The sequence below is a fragment of the Drosophila albomicans genome, chromosome 3 (genome assembly GCF_009650485.2).
Source record: "Drosophila albomicans strain 15112-1751.03 chromosome 3, ASM965048v2, whole genome shotgun sequence".
In the NCBI taxonomy this organism is placed as follows: Eukaryota; Metazoa; Arthropoda; class Insecta; order Diptera; family Drosophilidae; genus Drosophila; species Drosophila albomicans.
This window is the reverse complement of record NC_047629.2, coordinates 24,346,731-24,361,813: the sequence shown is the minus strand read 5'-3', so window position 1 is coordinate 24,361,813 and position 15,083 is coordinate 24,346,731. Positions and strand designations below refer to the sequence as shown.

The 15,083-nt window shown below is 37.6% G+C and overlaps 1 protein-coding gene and 1 non-coding gene across 2 annotated transcripts in view; both read left to right on the top strand.

The window, feature by feature from the left end:
* Nucleotides 1–15,083, top strand: part of LOC117572780 (protein slit) — a 65,552-nt gene that overhangs the window by 22,409 nt on the left and 28,060 nt on the right. Inside the window, exon 3 of the mRNA XM_034255875.2 lies at nt 4,751–4,829. The gene's annotated coding sequence lies outside the window, so the exon portion shown is untranslated. The remainder of the gene's footprint in view (nt 1–4,750; nt 4,830–15,083) is intronic.
* Nucleotides 2,915–2,986, top strand: Trnad-guc (transfer RNA aspartic acid (anticodon GUC)). The gene has a single exon. It is a non-coding gene; the product is annotated as a tRNA-Asp (tRNA).

The window sequence follows — 15,083 nt, the reverse complement described above, 5'->3', positions numbered from 1 at the left end:
AAACACATTTATGGTATAAAAATTGACGTATGTATTGAGGTAAATATTTATTCAAGAAATTGCTGTATACGAATATTTTTTTTGCTTATGTGAGATGTATATTTTGGTCATAGTTAAGCCATAAATTTGTATATCTTTTTCGTGAAATTACTTATCGGCAGATATTATATTGTATTAAACACATTTATGTCATAAAATTTAAGGTTCATTTTAGCCTTCAATTTTTTAGGTAAATATTTAGTCATATTATTGTATTCTAAAATTTGTTTGTCTTACTTTGCAATAAATATGAAATAAAAATTCGTGGTATTTTTGGTATATTATAGTAGACATTGTTAAGCACTAAAATAGTATATATTATATATGAATATACAATCAAACAGTGTAAGCTCTTTATTTTAAATCATTATGTGTACCTAATTTGATTTAAATTAAGTCTTTTTTTTATAGCTTTACTTCCCATGAAACTACCTCGACACTCATCAGATATTACATTGCGTTTTTTGCAAGCGTTTTATGCAAGCGAAGCTCACGTCATATCCCATTAGCAACTAATATACCCAATTAAATGCGCGTGTGAAGAGCATGCAAATAGTCGAATATAATCATTAAGTTGACTTGCCATTCCAGTTGTGACGCTGTCATTACCATTACATTAAAATAATGAAAAGCTTTCACTTTAATGCAAAATCCGCCACAGCAGCAACAGCAGCTAGTCAAATGCCAGCAACAAATGCTGTGTAAACACCCCAACAGCAGTAACTGAAACAACAACAACAAAAATAACCACAGAAGTAGCGACAGGAGTGAAAAAGTAAATGCCGAAACTGTGAAATTGTTGTTTGCCCACGTGGAAGCAGCAATGAGTGGGTTACTCACACACAAACACACACTCACGAGCATACTCACTCACACTCTCTGTCTCACTCTCACTTGCATAGGTAGATTTAAACAGCAGACTGGACAACTGTTACTACTGCTCTAGTTAATGTTGTACTCTGGCTGTTGCTGTTACTGCTGTCGTTGCACGTAGGTTTCGCTGTGGCTATAAACAAGGACACGTACGCAATTAATTGCAGAATTATTACAAATTTCATTACATGCTAAAATATGCAAATTGTTTGACGTTGGCGTTTGCAATATCCCCCAGCCCCAAGTGAATCTCCCCTCGCTCTCTGTCTCTCTCTCTGTCTTCTTCTTCTGCTTCCCTGGCATTCGCCCATTGGTGTGTCCATGCAATTAAATGCATTTGCATACATAATAAATAAATAATGCAGCAGCGGCAAATGCGGCAACATTTTGCACCAACGGTGCTGCAAAAAAATACAAAAAAACGTGCAAAATATATACATACATGCATACATTGAAATGCCTTTTAATTATAATTTTAATGCGTTTATGAAAATTAGAAATGCATGTGAAAATTGCTCGCTAAATGGGGAGGAGAATTCAGAGTGTAGAGATTAATGAGAGCGAGTGAGGGACAGCTGCATGAAAGGGACACAACCACACAAAAGTTGCTCGCACAGCTGCTTTTGATGCGAGGGCCCATCAAGTGGTTTAATGCTCTGCTATGACGGGGGTTGCTTCGACAGTTTACAGGGCTTCAAACTATTTGCAAAGAGGTAACACAGTTGTTGTTACTGTTGTTAGCTGTCTGCTGTATATTATTGCAATTGTTGTAATTGCGCCTGTTTGCCATTTTGATGGTGTTGTTGTTGCTGTTGGCATAGCATAAATATTGCATGTCTACAAAATATTTGGGTTAACATTTTGCACGCACACACACATACACACACACAATTGCATGCATATAAAAAATGTTTTATTTGCATGATTGCACACAGAAAGGGAGTGGGAGTGAGCAAGGGTATGAGTGCATAAGAGTGCGAGAGGGAGAGAGAGAGTATAGGCTGGCATTGCCAGTTGAGTGTCAGTTGAGTGGCGTGTATGCTGCCAGCGGCGACAGCGGCGTCGACTGCAATCGAATTGTTTGTGTAATTGTTTCTGTTGTTATTTTCATGCATTTTTCTTTGTTTTTTTTTTTTTTGCTTTGTTTCTTTTGCTTCCTTTTGCTGATTGTTTGGCAGCAACAATAACACAAATAATAACAGCAAACAGCACAAACGCAAAAGCAAACGCACCTTGCGGTTTCTGTGGTCGCCGCGTGCCGACTGAGTGAGCGAGTGAGTGAATTGGACTGTGAAAGAGAGACAGGGAGAGGAGGCGCGAATGTAGTCGACGTCACATGTGGAGCAAGGCGTCTGTTTTGTTTTTGCTTTATACTTTATGCATTATGACTGAATGGTTTAGAAATCGTTTTGGGACTGCGGCACTTTGTTGCCAGTTGTTTGATAGTCGTAGTTTTTGTAATAGGTCTCCAAAGAGATGTTATCAACAAAGTTGAAGTGTTGACAGCTTGTGAGTGCCGCTAAAAAGTGGAACAAAGGAGAATGTTCATACATAAATAAATGTTTTTATACACAGACAACTTAGACTTGTTTATTTCATTGCAAAAACATTGAAATTTTGCACGGAATAAAATGATTTTTATCGAAATACTATAAAAATGTATATGAGAAACAAATAGCATATGTTGCATCCCAATGCCACTGCTTAGTGACGTCAGCTAGTATGTTTTCACTGCTTGCTTTTCACTATGAAAGCAAACAGCTCATAAAACAACGAATGAGTAATCACGCAACGCACACATTCTTACCTGTCAAAAACGTATGCTGAACGAGTCAGAAAGAGGGAGCGAGAGAGCTGTATATTAGACAGTGTCTTATCTTTTTCTATCTCTCCCTTGTTGTATTGCGTTCTCAGTAGCTGTTGCTTAGGTTGTGTTGATCATATTTGCGTTGGTCAAGAGGCCTCAGGTATATGAGCACATTTTGACATCATTTGTTCACCGTCCTCGATAGTATAGTGGTTAGTATCCCCGCCTGTCACGCGGGAGACCGGGGTTCAATTCCCCGTCGGGGAGAGACGTGTTACGTTCTTTTTTTTTACTTTTTTTTAAATTTATGTATGTTTAGCAATATAAATTTTCAACAAAATTGTAGCAAAAAAAACAGCGTGTAATATTTATTGGTTTTGATATAATCTTTGGCCAGCTCAACCGTTAGCCAAAGCATTTTCACAACTCATGCTAAAACTATGCACACACACACACACAAGGCCAAACAAAAGCCACACCCACGCACACACATAACGACCCCGAAAAGCGAGAGAAAAGTGCGTTCCGATTCATTCAAGCCTGAAAAAAAAGTTCACAAAAAACGACGAACACAAAAAAATGTAAACGAAACCAAAAATCTGCGCAAAACCGCAAAACAATAGTCGAAAATAGTTCAGGAAAAATCTATGCCAAAGCTATTGTGGCTTGCCCTTAGTCCCCTCCAGCCCCGCCCCTTTTGTTACTGTCGAAGCATTTTGGGGCCTGTAGGCCAATGTGACCAATGGACCACAAAAATCACGTTATTTCAATTTTAATGCCAAACAATCGCCGCTCTATCAATGGGGTCTATCTGTGCACATCTTTGCGTGTGCGTTTTGTTGGCATTCTTGAAGCGCGCTCGTAAAATGGGCGTAGGGCGGAACTTTCGGTAACGCCCACATGCGAAAATTGAAATAATCCCAAAGTCGTCGTATGCGTAATATCGCCAATTTATCACTAGGCGTTAGGTGCCACACTCAAACACTGAAAAGTAACAGTAGCTTGTGTGGGTCGCTTTTTTCTTTTTTCCGTTTTGAATTGGGAGAGATACTTTTTTTCGGGGGAGTCTTTCTTTCACTTTCGTTTCGTTTTTAGGTTTTTTTTTTTTTGTGTGTGTGTGGACGCCTCTTCAGTGCCATAGTTGTTCATCCATTATCGGATGCGTGGTCTAATGAAGAATTATGTTCATAATTTCCAAATTTATCGTCGGCGACCCTCTGACAACTTCTTGTATATATATTATAGTACTACACAATGATCATAGGAGATGCCTGACGATGATGATGATGATGGTGATGCAGGCTGTCGAGTTCGTCGTGTCGGCTCTGGTGTCTAACACTTAAGTGTGTCAAAATGTTGTCGCTGCCACACACACAAATTGCTGTGGCATGCAGGCGGTTGTGCCTCATCGAAACATCGAAGCGAGAGAGAGAGAGAGAAAAATGGACAGAGTGAAATATATGTATTTATATTTATGATGCGTCGAGCTCAACTTAACTCATCTCATCTCGACTCATCTCAACGCATTGCATTGCAACGCATCTCTTTCAGTTCACAGTTCAAAAAGTCATTTCAAGTTTCTTGTTTCAACAAATTTCCAGTGAAAGTTTTCCCCCCTCCCTCTCCCAAACATTTCTCTGTCCTTCTTTTCTTTTAGGTCTTTTCCTCTGCAACTCAGCTGGAGTGTGTCCATGTGGTGTGTAGGCTATTAATTTTCACTTTGTTTAAGTTTCCCAGTTCGTATTAAATTTCGTCGTTGTCAATCCTTTTGCCTCACTTTAAATCAAAACAGATGACAAAACATTTTCACTTTTACACATTTTCCACTTGAACAACAGTAGCAAAGTTTTTTAGTGTTCGACAGACTGGATTAAATTCGAGAAATATTTTTAGCTGCTTTTAATTTACTGCTCAACTTTAACAATTCCATCTCACACTCTCTTCTGTCTCTCTCTCTCTTTTCGCTGTTCTTAAGTGCTGGAGAATTTATGTGACAGCATATTAAATTTATACGTTTGCTCTTCATTACAGATTATTATGCAGCACAAATTGTGTGTGGATTAGTCCACGAGTGGATGCACATGTGTCAGCTGTCCCACAACTTTTCTGGGTAAGTGTTTGACATTAGACATAAGACATTCGACATGGAGACTTATGTCTAGATTGACCCAATAACACATGCCGAGTTAATTGCCGCAACGAAAAACTATAGATCTGTTTTGAAATATGCTTAAATCCGGGTTAAACACAAGCAAAATTAAGTGGTTAAAAGTTAAGAAATAGGTATTTTGAACTTTAAGAATTTAAGAGTTCTTAAGCTGTTTTTAATTAAAAAATCTTTAATGAGTTTTAAAGATAATTTTGTATAATAAAATTGCGCAAAAATGAAAGTAAAAGTAAAGAAGAATCAGATAAAAAACAATTTATACTAATGATTAAGGATTGTGATTATATTCCAGAGATTACTATCATAACAACACGAAATTGAAATATTTCTCAACATTAGATGAATATCACCAAGTTATATAATTGGATAATTATCAGCATGCTAATTCCCCACTGCGAACAAACCTTAAGCAAAAGTCAAGCAATTTAAAAAGTGAATAATCCCATAATAAAATAAAGCCGCTTCAAGGTCGTTGCTATAATAACTTATGCCATTAGAACAGGTTCCAAATGCCAATTTGCCCCTAAGTACAACAAAAATAATTTATGACCAAGGAAAATAAGTAACAAAAAAAATTGCTGTTGAGCTCAGCTCAGACATTTAAATTCCCCAAAAGCAAAATAAGTGAATTTTTGTATTCGTGAAAAATGCATATCAAAAAATAATTTGCATAATGCGCAAAAATGTTGCGGCTAATTAAGCATAATTCGAAAGAAAAGTTCGGGGCAGCTGGAAAGTATTACGCAATAATGCTGAATTCAGAAGCGTATAATTTGGACAAGCGGAAATGCATTTAAAAATCTTTACGAGCGCGAGATACTTTCGTTGCAATCCCTGAGATACTTTTTTATCTTCATTCTATGTGTTTTTTTTTTGTCGAGCATGCTGTCAATGCCGCAGGACAACGTGCAACGCGTGCGTCCTCTAAAAAAAATGTGACGCCTGTTTTTACTGACATCGTTTTGTAGGAGGCATTTCGCCTACTTCCAATCCTCTCTTTCCCCCCTCTATCTTCCCCTCTTTCCCACAGCCTTTACTGTGGCTGAGAGACGACGCCTGTTTGTTATTTACCGACAACTTTATGGCCACATGTCGACGTCGTCAACGCAAAAAAAAATTGTCATCATAAACAACAAGGCACACAAAAAAATGTTGCTTAAATTTCTGCCTCGTTTTTTTCGCTTATTTTCTTTTACTCGTCGTCGTCATTGCTGTTGTTGTTGTTGTTACAGTTGTTGTTGTTGTTGGCGAGCATGTGTGAAAAATAAGCAGCCGCTTGACTGTTGCCTCTTGCCTCAGTGGGTAATGTTGTGGGCGTGGTCGCGTTTCGGAAAAGCGCCGCGGCGTCTATTTAATGAAGTGCCATCCCAGGCCAAACCCAGTCCCCAATCTTCAGTCCCCAGTCCCCAGTCGCAGTTCCAATTCCATTCCCTTCCTCACCCAGAGAGTTGGCCTGAGGCCTTTTGTCAATTGTTTGTTGTTTGCCACATGATGATGGCAGTGTGAATTTTCACATGACTCTCCGCTGAGTTGAGTTCGAGTCGAGTCGAGTGGAGTGCAGCTGAAATTGTTTTAGACTTCACTCGCTACGACTGCACAAAAGTGCCGCCATTGAGTTGTTTATCTTCGTATTTGCTCAAGGTGCTAACCTAGTCAGCTCACAAGATTTGTGGAAGGCTTCAAAGTGTCCCAAAATTGAGGTTGAGGCAAAGCAAATAAATCTGTTATGAAATAGGCGGAAGAATGAATAGATCATATACTGTGAACATTTTTAAGGAACGAGCTTAATATTAAATATATTAAGATTCAGGAATTAATAATCATACTAAGAGAATACATATCTGTATGGGCAGAAGAATTCTTTCATGAGACACTGGAAATATTTTTGGCAAAAATTCTAATATTACGCAAATTAGAATTTATGATTTAAAGTAGTAGTATAGTAAATATTAAATAAATATCACTGATATGCAGAAGAAATTTGAAAGTTAAGTTAAATAAACAAAAACGTATTTAAAATATTATTTATTATAAAATAAGCGAATGAATAAAATGAGAAAATAAATAAATAAATGAGAAACTATAAATATTTTGAAAGAGAAATAATTAAAAAATTAATGTTAGTAAAACTTATAGAATATGTCGAATACAATTAGTTATATAGATTTTCAAGCTAATAAAATAAGAGAATAATTTAAATACAACTTGCTTGTAATTATTTTTCTCTACTTTTCATTTTAATTCAATTTTAAATACATTGTAAACATACATTTATTTTTGTTTGTTTGCGCATCTAAACATTTTCAAATACCAAATCCGGCAATGCCAAAGCGCAGCTGAATCAATATTAATTTTAAGTATTTTACAAAACATACTTGTACACCAAGACCAAAAAAAATAAAAAGTATCAACATGTAGCTTCGACAAAGCCTCGACAGGCAATTTGCTTAGCGTTCAAATATTTATTTTAATAATTTTTGTTGAAATTCTCAACATGTAATTGTCATTTTGTCAGACAAACAATAGGCTCAAGTCGCTATGTAGCTAAGACCACAGACTCGAGACTCGGCCCCACCCAACAGAGAAGGAGGAAAGAGAGGGAGGAGGAGAGGGGACAGAGTGTTAAGCTCTCCATTGTTTGCCTTTTGCGACTTGGGGAAAAATGCGCAACGGGCGCATAAATAACATGAAATTAGCAGGCAAATATGTCAAGTCGAAGTAGGCAAAAAAAAAAAAACACCACAGACAAAAAACGAAATAAGACTGAGAATAAATCTAGAAAACTTGTTTCTCTGACTTCAACTTGGAAACACCTGCAAAAATGTTGTTGCCGTGTTATATTTTTTGGTTAGAGTACTAAATCACCTGCTCTTGGTTGGGTAAAAGTTTATTTTTATCTAATTTGAATTTATGCGCGTAGATCTTTTGCGCAAGATCACAGAAAACATCTGAAAACACAACTGAACTGAAAACTCTTTTCAAACTGGGAAACTGGTTTCGACCAGGTGATTTATGCCACACAGACAGAGATGGACAGAGAGAACTTGCCGCCAGAAGAAGCAGAAGATTGTCACTAAAGATATGAACATTTTTTTATGGAAAATGATATATGCCTAGATAGATGCGATGCTCTAGACATTTGATGTCGATTCTATGTAAATTGTGTCATTGTATCTGAAGTTAACCCTGAAGCAGTTTTACCAAATCTCAAGTCCAACTCATTAGCTCAAATCAGCTGCCGAAATGGTAGTAACAAGTGGGACTCAACTTCAGATTATGTTGAGTGGCACTTGTTGAGGGGCTTTTGTTATGTTTCTCTTTTTTTTTACGTTTTATGGATTAGATTGGTTTTCTCGACTTACAAATGTGTTGAAGGTTTTTCTGTTTTTGAGGAAAATCATATGCTTATGAGGCAGCAAAGTAGGCCAAGCTGATAAATCGATGCATTACAAAAGGATTACACGAATTTGATAGCAAGTTAAAGAGGTAATTTCTTAGAGTGAAAGCATTCGATTTGTGTGACATCATTTCTAAGTTTAATTGAAGTTGAAATTCAATTCGTTTCCTCATATCAATGACGAGTTTTTATTTGTAGTTCATGGTTCCAATAATAGAACAACAGGATAACCCAAAGAGTAAGCATTCAACGTTATTGCGATAACTTTTTCTTTTCGGCAAACAAAAGCAAAGGCTGCCTCATTCTACTCGCAACTCACATTCATCCAAGCGTTCCATTGATTTTGCGGAATCTTTGTTGCAACAACAACGAACGACTCATAAAACTACAACATACAACGTAATAATCAACAGTGAGTGAAGTAATTGGAGCTCCAGCAGCGCAGAGCTTGTAAAGTCCGTAAAAAAAAAAAAAAACAAAAACAAAATATAAAACTACAGACCGGTATGTGGAGTGTAATGGAGGGGGAATAGAGAGCATGAGTATAAATCTCGAATAAAAAAGAAATTCATCTTCATAAAACGAAAAAGCGGCAGCCGCTGTCGATGCAATGTCGAGTCGAGTTCGAGTTCGAGTCTCGGATACTGAGAGATAGTTTACTTGCGATAATCACACCAATCCAAAAAGCCACACAGTTGCCAGAGTTGCCGCAATTTCCACCAGCTGCCTACTGCTTCCTTTCCCCTTTCCCTCAGCTTTTCGTTAGCCCCCGTCATAAACACTTGAAAAACTGTTCAAATTTGATGTACCACTTACAAGTCGACTGGGGTTCGATTTGTGTCTGCTCTGGCGGCTTCTCTTTTGGTTATTTTTTTTCTTTTTGGGATCTTGCCTCGCTAGGCAATTACTTTGGCCCGAAAATTACATTTAATGTGTTGTTGTTGTTGTTGCACAGATTTTATTTCTTCTCTGGTTCTTTGATTTGTCGATAGAGGCGTGAACCTGTTGAAATACATATCCAGCAAACTGCTTTCATACACACATCCGTTCTGACCAAGAACCGCAGGCTATTTGAGCCAAGCCAGACTCGCATTTTGATTGTTTTCTTGGCCCACATCAATAGAAGAACAACATAATTATTTGTTATTGCGCCTAGAACATGTCGATGATTTCTTCACCTTTTTTTTTGTTGGTTGTTCGACTGACTGTCGACCTTAATCACATTTGAAAGTTATGAGCTTGGATCTGGTTGGGATTTGTTAATTGTCGTCGGCTTTCTTTATTTTCACTTGAACACTTGGCGAGTATTTTTGCCCCACTGTGCTTGTTGGCTAATTGCCATATTAACCTATGGCCTCCCCTCGGTTTCACTGATGATGATAACTCCGTGCTCGATTTGTAAGTGCCTGACTCAAACTACTTCTGTTGCTGCTGCTGCTGCTGCTGCTGCTTATTTGCAAGATTGAACTCTGCTCGATATTCAAGTGAAAGTAATTAGTTAGTGTTGCCTTCGGGTGAAAGCTGAACCTTTAATTGTATTTTTCTTTGGCTGCCGTATAATCAATCAACGCACAGCATTCGCATGACTTGTGACGAGCTCTTTCCCTCCTCCCTCCTGTGGTTGGGTGTGTCTCGGGTTTGTTTCCGATTTGGGCTTGGCTTTGATTTTCTTTCGCTGTTTGCGGCGAAAGTGATTCTTGGGGTCAGAGATATGCGCGTTTGATTAGATTGATGATCTGTTTATCATTTCGAAACGAAATTCTTTGGCGTTCTGCTGTAGATGACTCAAGAAAGCGAAGGGAATTATTATTATATCTTTTATCTATTGCTTCAGATGGTTGGTGAGATCATTGCTGATAAAATCTTGATGTAATTCGGCTGCAATCTTTGAACAACTTAAGTGCTGACTCATCTGAAAGATAAATATACGATATTTAATCAATTTAATTTGCTGATCTCATCAAGAAACTTTTATCGAAACAATCTTGATGATGTTCGGGTAATTTTAAAATGTTAAATCAATAAAAGCGAATTAAACTTGATTTAAATAAACTTGAAATTGATAATATCGATAATTTCATTTTTATAATTAAAGTATTTACCTGCAACTTTATTAAAAATAATATTTTGTTATCGATAATTGCTACAAGCTTGCGATCGTTAATCGTTTTAAACATTCTAAAGCCTTAAGTTTAAATTGCTCAACTGTCTCCAGGGTCTGAGTTTAGAGATGCCACCCAGCGAGCTTTCTGCAGTCATTTGTCTCCCTTTGATCGCGCTCTCACGCTGCAATACTCTGCATATAAATATATGAGATAATGATCCTTGTTCAGCACAGACATTGTTTTCGACAATAATCTACCCCCAACTCAACTCGCACACACATTCCAAAGCGTTTCACGCTAAACTGGGCCGAAACGGACAATGATCAATGATCAAGCGTTGGCCCCATATTCAACATTGCAACCGATCTGGATCAGCAGCGCATATCCCGAAAAGCAAGACAAAACGAGAGAGATGGGGGGACAGGGAATGAACATCAAGCAGCGCTGATTGTCATAATTAAGGATGTTGTATGTTGGCATGCCAGACTCTCAGACATCTGAGAAGACGCTGCTCCACTCGAGGCACTTGTAAAACCAACAGATAACCGTAAGAACAAGTTTGAGAGCTGTGCAAAAGAAAGACAGCAAAACAAAGGCTGAAAAAGAGAGAGATGAAGACGAAGACAAAGCTTCCGGTGTGCAGGTTTCTGCCTCGGCAGTTTCAAGATCAGCCGCAACATCTCATAATTGCAGCTAAGCAAAATTATATAGTACGTCCATTCCAGACCACAGATCTTCACAGATCTCTTTCCTTTCCTCTCTCTCTCTCTATCACTCCCTTTTAACGCATGTGTCATCCTGAAAGGGGAGAAGCAAGAGAGCGATTCTTCCACTTCACTCGACTCTGAGTCCGTCTCTCTTCATGTGTGTATGTGTGTGTAAATATGCCAACGGTGCAGATCGTCGCTCAGCTGCGAACCACGACAATTACTCAACTTTGTGTGTGTGTGTCAGTGTGTGAGTGCGAATGTGGTTGTGGTTGTGCGGAGTGTAGACTGTTGCTATTGCAATCTGTGGCCAACCGCTTGCTGAGCCGCACTCGAGACAAATGTATATCATTCATCAAATTAAAAGTTCAACAGCGTTACAGTTGCCTGCCAGTTGCCGTGAGGCAGCATTAAAGCGAGGGCAGCTACAAAACTTTTTAATGGTGTGAGGAAAAATTAGAAGCTTGGAGACAGATATCTATCTATATCTGAAGATAGAAAAGGATTAGAAAAGAAAATGTATTTAAATTATTTGATTTGAAGAAATAAAATTAAATTAGAATGAAAGAGAAATATAAGATAGGGCAATACAAAAGATCGGAAATAGCTTTGATCATAAGAAAAACCTTTATCAATTAACACAAACTTTATAAATAATATCATAATAGGTAAAGAAAGTCACAAAAGTAGTAATATTATATCGATAAATTTTATATCGACACTTCACTATTAGAATATGAATTGTAACATAAAACTCATCATAACCTCACTGTCTGTATACATTAGTTACCATTGAAGGTTACATTAGTTACCATTGTACATTAGTTACCATTGAAGGTGTAGAGTAACCCGATCGTTATGAAATTTGGAAAATCATAAAAATAAAATTCGAACTTATGAAATTGTCATTATTCAAAAGCAGATATTGAAATTTAGGCAGTGTTGCGATGTTGAAGGTTATCCGGAAGTCGAATTGGCTACTTCTGCAAATTGGCCACACTTTTGATGAATTTAAAATACCTTCTCTCTTATTTAGCTTAAAATGATGCAAATAGAAACGCAGTAAATACAAGTTTTTTAAATAAGCAACAGATAAATTTAACGAGCGACCCTCGCTAATGGCAGCAAAGCTACTCGACCGCAAGTCAGAGTAACTGACAGTGCAACTGTTGCTCATGTTGTTAGTGCTGCCGCCGTTGATGTTGCTGCTGTTGTTGTTGCTGTTGATGTTGCTCTATTTTACAGCCGGTCTTTAGTTCGGGGTCTGGGACTGCCAATCATTGCCATGGCTTGACGTCTGTTGCTCATCTTTGGACTCCATTCACTCAAACATCAGCTGAAGAGGCTTCACTCGCTTCTCAATCCCTCGCAATCCCCCTTGTCGCATTTGCCACATCTGCATTGCCCTGACACTGGCCACTTGTTGGCATTGCAAGTTAAGAGATGGACAGAAGGAAAGAGAGAGAGAGAGATAGAGACCCAGGGCCAATGCTTATTAAGAGGGGCTTTTCAACTTGAATGGTTTCCTGGGCCACTTTAATATTTATGTAGTAAAGTAATACACAGATAGACACACAGACACAGTGACAGTCACAAGTGACCCCAGTGGGAAGATTTACCCTTTTGGCCTCGCGTCGTTGTCCTACTTCAATTTGTTGCTGTATTTTAAAATAGCATTTATGAGCTTAGACGGCTTAAGACATTTTATTGGTTATTAGTTTGTTGCTAGAATTTTGTGTCTCTTTTGGCTTGTTAGTTTTTCAAGAGGGGGTGGGCTTAAAGTTTCCGACTTGAGAAATCAAAGCATCTAATGAGCTTAGCACGTGTTGGCCATCCATTTTCTCCCCCTCCTCGCCTCTTCCATTTACTGGCGTCTGTATTCTGTGTGCGGTTTTAACTAGCATCCATTTGCTGTGGGGATACTTTAATCTTTAATTGCTTTTAGGGTTCCACTGAGTGTATATGTATATTGTATATAGTATTTAGAAGCATGCAAGTGCTTTGCTCTTTCTCTCTGTCTCCGTTTCTGTCTCAGTTTGCATTTGTATTTATTGCTCAAATGCGAAATACGAGAAAATACAAAAGCAGGCTCCAAGAAAAGGCTTTTGTGCTGAGCAGCTCAGTTTGCAGTTGAAGCACTTTGCAAATTATATACAAAACAAGTTGTAATTTGCAGCCAACTTGTGATGCTCTCAATTTCATGAAATTAAAAATCACCAGCCAAAGCTATACGCTTATTAAATAAACCGATTTAAAGCATTTTAAAGCGCTTTGCAGAAGTGAAAAGCCACAGTCAATAAATCGATACAATTTAGGATTAAATCGCTATATTTAATCGCTTAATTGATTTAAACATAAAAGAAGTAAAAGTACGTTTAAGTTGTACGTAAATTTAGGTTTATATTTCGTAAATTGATCAAATTGGCAGATGAGATGCATCTTTTGTTTAAGTGCTTTTTTATTTGCTATTTAAAGTTACTCAACAACAATTTAAAATTGATATTTAGATCTGTTCGCAGTTCGCCAACAAAATAAAACAAATTTCCCATGCTCTGCTGTCAGTTGAATTCCAAATGCATACAACTTCAACTCTAATGCCAAAACTGAAAAAAAAAAACAAAAAAATAACAAAAATAGTTAACAAAACTTTGTGAAACTCGAAACAATTTCCATTAGCAAATGCAACCGAACTGACCACAAAAAGCTGGAAGAGTTCTACAATGTTTTGTGTGTGTTCTGTTTTTGATTTTCCGTATTTCGTATTTCGTATTTGGTATTTTGCCTTTTCTATGCGCTACTTTTTGGTGCTCGCTCTACTAATTTTCATCCAATAATTTCCACTTAACTGTTGGCTACAGGTTCGGGTTTCAGTTACTTTCATATAAAATTCTCTTTCATAAACAAATTTTGCAACTGGGGGCCTCACAACGAAAGTTTGTGTTTGCCTTTTTTCTTTTTTTTTTGGGGCGGAAATCTATAGTGAATCCAGTGAGTGAATAAGTGGTTGGCAATGCGAAGGAGCGAGGGGAATGGTTTAAATTACGTGCACCCCACAATGGTTCAATCGCAATGGATACCACAAAAAGCCAGAACCAGAGACAGAGACAGACATCCAACAGATACGCGCTGGCATGCTGAAATATTGCAAAAATACTGAGATACATCGTTGTAGAGAGAGAGAGAGAGAGAGAGAGGGGGGAGAAAACCAAGTTAAGGCAGCATACAAAAAGGCAACAACAATGGCTAGAGTTTTTATTTACATTGGATACAAATACTGAATACTGGAGCAAGTCAGACAGGAAAAGCACACATTGAAAATATTTCCCGTAGCGCTTACGGCTTTTTGGCCTGACACTACACATAAGTTATTATTTGCACTGGCAATAAGTTGTAGGTAGTTCTGAGCAGCAACAGGAGGAGGGGGAGAGACAGTTCTTCCTTCCCCCCAGGATGCACAACAGCTCTAGTTTGCCAGTCAATTGCGGTGCAGCCCTCGCCAACTTTTTCTGTTTTTTCTGTTTTTTTTTTTTTTTTTTTTTGTTCCCATTCTCGTTGTCGTTGTCGCTGTCTTGACTGTCTTGGCTGTCGCTCTGTAGTCTGTTGCTCTGTCGATGTGTCTCTGTTTCTGTCGCCCGCCTTTCAATACAACTTTCATGGAACGCCGCATCCAATGAAGCACGCCGGTTGTTCGATTAGTTTCGGAAATGCAAAGGGGAAGTCATTAAATAGAAGAAATTTACAACGATTTGAAAATCTATTTTAAATCGGCTTTTAAATAAAATTGGAAAAGCAAAAATCAAGTAATATTTTTAAATTATTTTCATAATTGTCCAAAAATAAATTTTCTTAAGGGTACCTATAATAATTAGAAGTTCTATTAATTGTAAGAAATCGTGTTGAAAAAATGTTCTTTAATAAAAAGTTATTCGTCTATAACTATATGATGTGTACTACTTACAATATTTTCAATTAGTTGGATCAAATTTTT